Consider the following 6,762-nt stretch of genomic DNA (forward strand, 5'->3'; position numbering starts at 1 on the left):
AAAGAGAGATCGGAGCATTACATAAGAGGGGAAAAACACAAGCTAGCCTATTCCCGGGACGATCAAATCGGAGCCATACTCGTAAAATTCTTCGGGGAACGTCGCCCTTCTCGAAGCGTCCCAGCTTCGGAGGCTTTGGCAGACCGTCCGATGCAGTCGAATCCAGCGACGTTGGAGTTCAGTAATGAACTTCAAGGCCGGACAGCTGCCATTCGCGAATATTCGGCTAACATTCTTGACTGCTTGGTTGGGACGCATCAGCATCGGCCCTTATACATTGGCCACCTATCGTTGGCAGTACTCCCTCAGCCTGAGAAATACTTTAGCCTCCAAGCTTCCGGCCGAAATCCGATTGATCATATGCTCAAATATTCAAGGATCGACGCCTCCAAATTGGCCACGTCAAAGTCCAGCAACCATCTTCCCGAAGGGAAGTCCTTATCCGACTCCAACTGTTGCACCCACGGGCTTCCAGTTCGCTTTGTTCTCATTAAGTTCGGCTCTGCTCTCGTCAAGCTCGCCTTACCCGATTAAGCTCGGCTTGCACCCCCCTTAGCTTACAACCGAGCTCTTCTTTGCTTCCTCCAAGCCGATAGCACAGGACGCGTGCTCTTTTTAATTCATAAAAGGCCAATCCGGTCCGGCTTTCTTAGCAACTTCTCTTCAAGGACCGCGGCGCCCCTTCGCTCCGCCATCCATTTTGTCCTTGATTCGGAGGAAACAGTCGAGGTGATAGGGTAGCACCAGGCCTGCAAAAGGAAAAGTCTAAAAGAGCAGTAAGGGTCACAAGGCAAAAATATTAGAAATGAAAGGAGAAGCAAATTTACCTTGAGCTTGCGCCTGCTGGGCTTCGTTGAAAAAGGCATGTCCAATTCTAACACCTCGGTCGCAGCCACGCGGTCTTCCTCCGTCATCAGATGATGAAGATAGCTTGCAACCCCGACCGGGGGTTCCCAGAGCCCCGGAACAGTCTTTGGGGATAGCAAAAGTTACTATCCTGTTTACAGTCCGGTCCAGGCTCGGAGCTGGAAACCTATCAACAAGCTTTTTGATAGGCCGAAAAGTTCCCCACTTGATTTTCGGCCTGAAGGTCTTTCGCGGGGGATTTCGAAGCCCGAAAGTGTTGGGAAGTACCACGCATCAAAAGGTCTCGAAGCTAAACCTCCATCATCGGGATGTCGTCCGGCAGCTGCCCCCCAAGTCGAGGAGATGGGGGGACGTAACCGGGTGAATCAGTACCCGGGATGCCGCCGCAGGGGCGGAGGGTTCATAGCATCCTCAAGCACCTCACGTCCTCGGGAGAGCCTCACTGGATGGTCCACACGGCTCAGGTCCGGTCGAATGGACGTGGCGGACGGAGCTCCGGCTGCTTCCTCATCGTCATCCTCTTTGTCACCTCTTCCTCGGGAGGACAAGACGATTTGGCTTTTTGGTTTGCGGGCGGCCCTTTTTGTCCGCTTTGTCTTCTTTGAGCTCGTCCGTACCGGACTCCCCGGGCCTTTTATTTTCTCCCGGAACTGGAAGGCGGCATAGTATTGAAGACCTCATTCCAGCGTCCTTGGCAAGCCTGGCAAAAACACGAGGGTTATGATGCATTCCGATTATACAGGAAAAAAATGCGCTACGGTCAAAAAGAAGGCTTTACCATGGTTTTTGCCTCCCACCCGACCTTTGGAGATTTCTCCAGTTTCGCTCCGAATATGCCGCTGGGCCAACTTCTGTTTACCCAGCCGCGGCAGATCCTTGACGGCAAGCTGGAAGTTTGGGTCACCGCTGCCACAAGAAATGGGGTTTCAGGAAGAATTGAAGGAAAAACACTTCCTCTAAAAGATGAACAGTGAGAAAATACTGTACGTTTGAGGTCCACCTCTCGCGGAAATGGCATAGCAATCGGCCGGAATCCAGTCGGACGTCCTGATCCGGACAAACCTGCTCAGTCCAGCCTCGATCTTTGGTCTTAATCGATGCTAGGAGAAATGGGGGTTTGCCTAGCCCGGTCGGGCGCAGTTTTATTAATCCCCCTCGAAATATTCGGGCTGTATAGTTCGAAAGAGATGGTCGAGGTAAAGGGAAATCGCCCATCGACTCTCTCAACAAAAAACCGAAAGAGATATACGATCCGGCCACATCGAGGGGTGATCTTGCCTAAGGTCACCCTCGTACAGCCCGGCCCAGAAACTCCAACTATGATGGTTTTCTCAAGGGGCCTAAAGGTGAAGGGATATTGTATATACACTAAGATATCCTTTCAACGTGAGTCATTAATCGAACTCGTCACGGGAAGGGGCGACGCAGGTCTTTCCCTTCCGCCATCTAAACATTCAGCCCTCACCCGGTCTAGGCAACCGGGAGTGATTAGAACTAATATTTACTCCGATGCGGTTCGCCGCGGCCCGGGACCCGATGATGGGTTTCAAAACCTGGAGTCGGCAGATACGGCAACCAGTCGGTGTGAATGCCTTTCAATGGTGTCTGGTCATGTTGTGCAGAGTTCAGATCTTAGCGGGGCTCGCGGCCGAGCTTGGTCCTAAGAAGGAACACTTTTGAAGTTTTCGCCATTTCTAAAAGCTTTTACGAAGATGATGAAAAGAAAAATACACCAAACGCAGAATTTGAGAAAGATAGGAAATGCTGAACCTGGAAGGGTCGTTTTATACTTTTTTCCCAATGAGGCGGTGGCACGAATCGCGAAGCCACAGACACGAAGCGACAGATAATTAAGAGAAGCATTAAATGCCTGCAGCAGGCGTGGTCAGAGCACTCGATGGCTTTTTTCACCTGGCGTATGGCCATACGTCACGGGCATCACGTCACCGGTCATATCGTTTATTATCATTACTCTCTAATAAACGAGGGGACTATCTGTATTAGGTGATACCCTTTTTTGCTTGAGCCCGACCGGGTTGGGTCCGGTCCGGAGCAAATCGGGGCCATCGAACCCGACCTGGATGCAAGGTAGAACGACGGCCACGTCTACAACCGAGGTCGAGTCATTTCGAGACCGTTACAGAGCTCGATAGGAGTCACCACCGGATGGAGAAACACACAAGGTCGGAAGCCGGACTCGTAACGGATAACCAAGCGTCGCCGGATATCTCGCCCAAACGTGATTTTCTCAACCACTTCAGGCCATTAAGGCGTAATTACAGGGATCCACGATGTAATCAATTGACCTACCTTATTTTTACCCTTAATCAGAATGTATAAAAGGGGATCTCTCTAAATTCTTGTGGATCATCAAGCACAATTGTTCTAAGCAATATTATATTCTGCGATTATTTACTTTAACAGCAATTGTTGAGTCTTTATCTTTATTTTCCTTAACCTAAAAACCTTTTGTATCTTTTAGTTCACGGATCCTTAAAACCCCATATAAATTCAATTGTTATCCGGATTCGAGGGTAAACAATCTTCATCTTGTACTGTATGGAACTTGCTCCCCCCACAGTAAGTAATAGAAGGTTATATGTACATGAAACAAGGCCATTTCTCTGTGCAGTACTAGGAAATATTAATAGAACCGTATAGTGCTACTACTATATAGTGAGCGTCGTGAATCAATTAGTACCAATGACTAGCTCTCCGCTACGTAGGCTGCTTGCATAGAGATTCCTGAAATGAAAAATGAATACCTGATCTCACTAAATATATGAGTATGGAATAAATGACACAACCATCTCTTATTCATGTAACACAACTCTTCAATATTGCTCATTACTATATGCCTCCACAGATAAAGAACTCGTGCTTAGAGGAAATGTGTTGTAACTTACATGGACTGCTCTACTGCTTTCGCGGCTTCAACTTTAATCAGTGACTAGGCTATATTCAGGATCATCAGCACGGACTGCAATTATCTTGTCATCTTTTGCTCCCTGAATTCAGACTCAAGTTAATATTCCATTTAACTATTGAGATCAAAGTAATTTTAGTGTATATATAATATGCATTTATAAAATACCTGATCAATCATAGGCATAAGATCAATTGCTCTAGCCCTGAGAAAGCAACCTGGAAGAACAGGTTCCTGTACATTTGCACCATAAAATCAACTGAAGAATAGGCTATTGTAGGCATTTCCATGAACTTAATGGACTAATCATAGAACTAATAGCCACAGCAATAGCCAATTTTATGCATTAAAAAGGCCACAAATAGTAAATTTGCCAAACTCACGAGATGCATGGACAAGTAGCCTCCAAGCCCGGTTACTAATTAACAAGCTTGGCTTCTTTGGAAACACCAACCAGTATTTAAAATGCTGGATTTGTTCAAAGTCAAAATCTGATCTAAAGAGTATCTGGAGGAAAAAAAAACACTGATCATATGACTATACTGGGACTATTACTAGACAAGATCAGCTTGTCCATCTCCACGTGTTTTATAAGTCATAAAGAAATTTCACAACCCCTTAGTGGCAAGTCTAAGATAAGCTGTAATATATCAAAGAATGATGCAATCAAGAAGCAGCTTATTCTAGAAAATAATGAGGAGGAGGTTACTGCGATATATGCTGTTACTTCTCGGGATGAGGGTTGATTACCTGCATGATGACCAATACATCCATAGGGTCCTGGTCCTCACAAATTGTACGAGGGATAAAGCCATAGTTATGAGGTATACTACTGATGAGTAAAGAACACGATCAACCTACAGACGACAGAATTGTTTCATGTAACTCAGCAAAAAATTCCATAATTTTACTTTTTCAAAATGATAAACTGACCCCTTAATACCTTGATTAATCCAGTTTTCTTATCAAGTTCATACTTCACCTTGCTCCCTTTGCTGATCTCAATCACCTGCAAAGATCAAACAATTGATCAGCTTAACCATATCACTTGCCTCGCCAAAATATTTAGGGTAAAAGTAAATAAAACCCCATCTTTATTGAGGTGGAAGAACATAAGATTTGAATTTTGACAGTTTGACACAATATAAAGCATCCTTACCACATTAAAAACCTTAGGAGCACCTTTCCTGCAGCAAAACATAAATATAAGTTCATGAGCAGCAGCAGCTAAACATAAATATAAGTTATTTCAAAGTAGTGTCCAAATACCTATCTCAAGATCATGCCAAGGATGAGCTGGAGCTGGTTTCCGAGAAGAAAGTTTCATTTCATCAAGAGGTGGATTCACAGGAGCTTTGATTGGAGATTCATCAGGCTGAACCATGATTGCGAGCTGTACATTAAATTTAGTAGTAGCATATAAGAATCTCTAACATGTAAATAGAAGCAAATCATTAAGTGATCAAGCAGTGGAATGTAATGTCGTTAGCCAGAGGCAACAGAAAAAGGAAGAAAAACTTAAAAAAGAGAAACAAGGATTGAGTGATTGGATACACCTAAACAGAAATTCTTTCATAGTGCACTATCCTCGTATGGAATTTTATTAGGAACAAATTAAATAAGATAAAGATGCATGGCATAATATGATACTCCCTCCGGTCCAAAATAAGTAATTTTTTGGCCTTTTTCTTGTGGTCCAAAATAAGCAATTTTTTCAGATTTCAAGAATGAACTTGTATAGGGTCAAATTTGACCGTCAACGTCTCTACGCCAATGGGTACGCCCAGTGAGTATACGTCAACTAACGTAAGGGTGCGACTTGGACGTGGGGACAAAAGCGACATCCTTTAAGACTCAGTGTCTTCACTAGGAAAACGTTACCTATTTTTGTATCTTTTTGATTATTTCGAGGGAGGTCTCCTACTATATAAGGGAGACCTTCACATTGTAAAAGGGGGGGATTCTAGAAGAATACAACTCTCTCATTTTCTCCTTCTCTCTCTCTCTCTATCTCTAACGAATACTTTCTCTTGAGTTCATATTATCATTTTACACAATTAGATCTACAACAACAACTTCATTTTTCATCTCTAGGTCTATTATATTTGATTACGATTTACCCTTTCCTACTTTTGATTGTTTTTAAGCTTGCAAAGTATATCGATAACTTTTGAGCCAAACAATTTGGCGCCGTCTGTGGGGATTTCGATAATCAAAATCATAGTATCCACCTAGAGAGCAACCAACTACCATTCTCTACACCACACGAAAACAAAAGATGGCTGAAAATAACACCAGAATGAAAGCGATAGTGGGTGTTACAGCCAATCTCCTTGATCCTCTCAACGAGGCCGGTGACGAGGGCATTTTGAATGCAACCCCTAGCATCACGCCAGGTGCAGAGATCTCATCTTCCCATCCGAAGATCTGACGATCTTGCATGAAAAAGGAGCTTCCACATCTGTGGCTAAGGAAGCACCCCCGGTGGTCAAGAAGCTACTGGAAGAATGGCTAACAAGCACTCTAAGTGGCTTGGTTGAGAAGTCACCGCAAAGTAATGTCAGGAGTATACCAACGGTAGGTACCACTGCTGCCGTGGGTGAACCTGAAGCTGCACGAGCAAATAACAAACCCATCGAGGCACAGACCAACGACGGCACGCTAACAGCCATCCTAAAGAAGATGGAAGAAATGGAGAATGAAAACAGGGCACTCCGCGACCAAATGAAAGAACATCCGGAGAGGGTAGACAAGATCCCCGGTGCTCCAAAGGTACTACCAAAACGCGATGTGGGGAGGTTCATTGAACAACCATACACTGAAGAAGCTGCCCCTCACCCTATCCCAAAAACCTTCAAGATGCCACCCTACTTGAGGGTATATGACGGAACCACAGATCCCGAGGATCATTTGATCCACTATGTCACTGCTGTAAAGGGCAACGACCTATCAAAAGAACAGGTACCATC

At 44.7% G+C, this 6,762-nt stretch overlaps 1 pseudogene; it reads right to left on the minus strand.

Moving 5' to 3' along the window:
* On the minus strand, positions 3,807-5,186 carry LOC109226329 (annotated as a pseudogene).

This window comes from Nicotiana attenuata, chromosome 5, assembly GCF_001879085.1.
Source record: "Nicotiana attenuata strain UT chromosome 5, NIATTr2, whole genome shotgun sequence".
NCBI lineage: Eukaryota > Viridiplantae > Streptophyta > Magnoliopsida > Solanales > Solanaceae > Nicotiana > Nicotiana attenuata.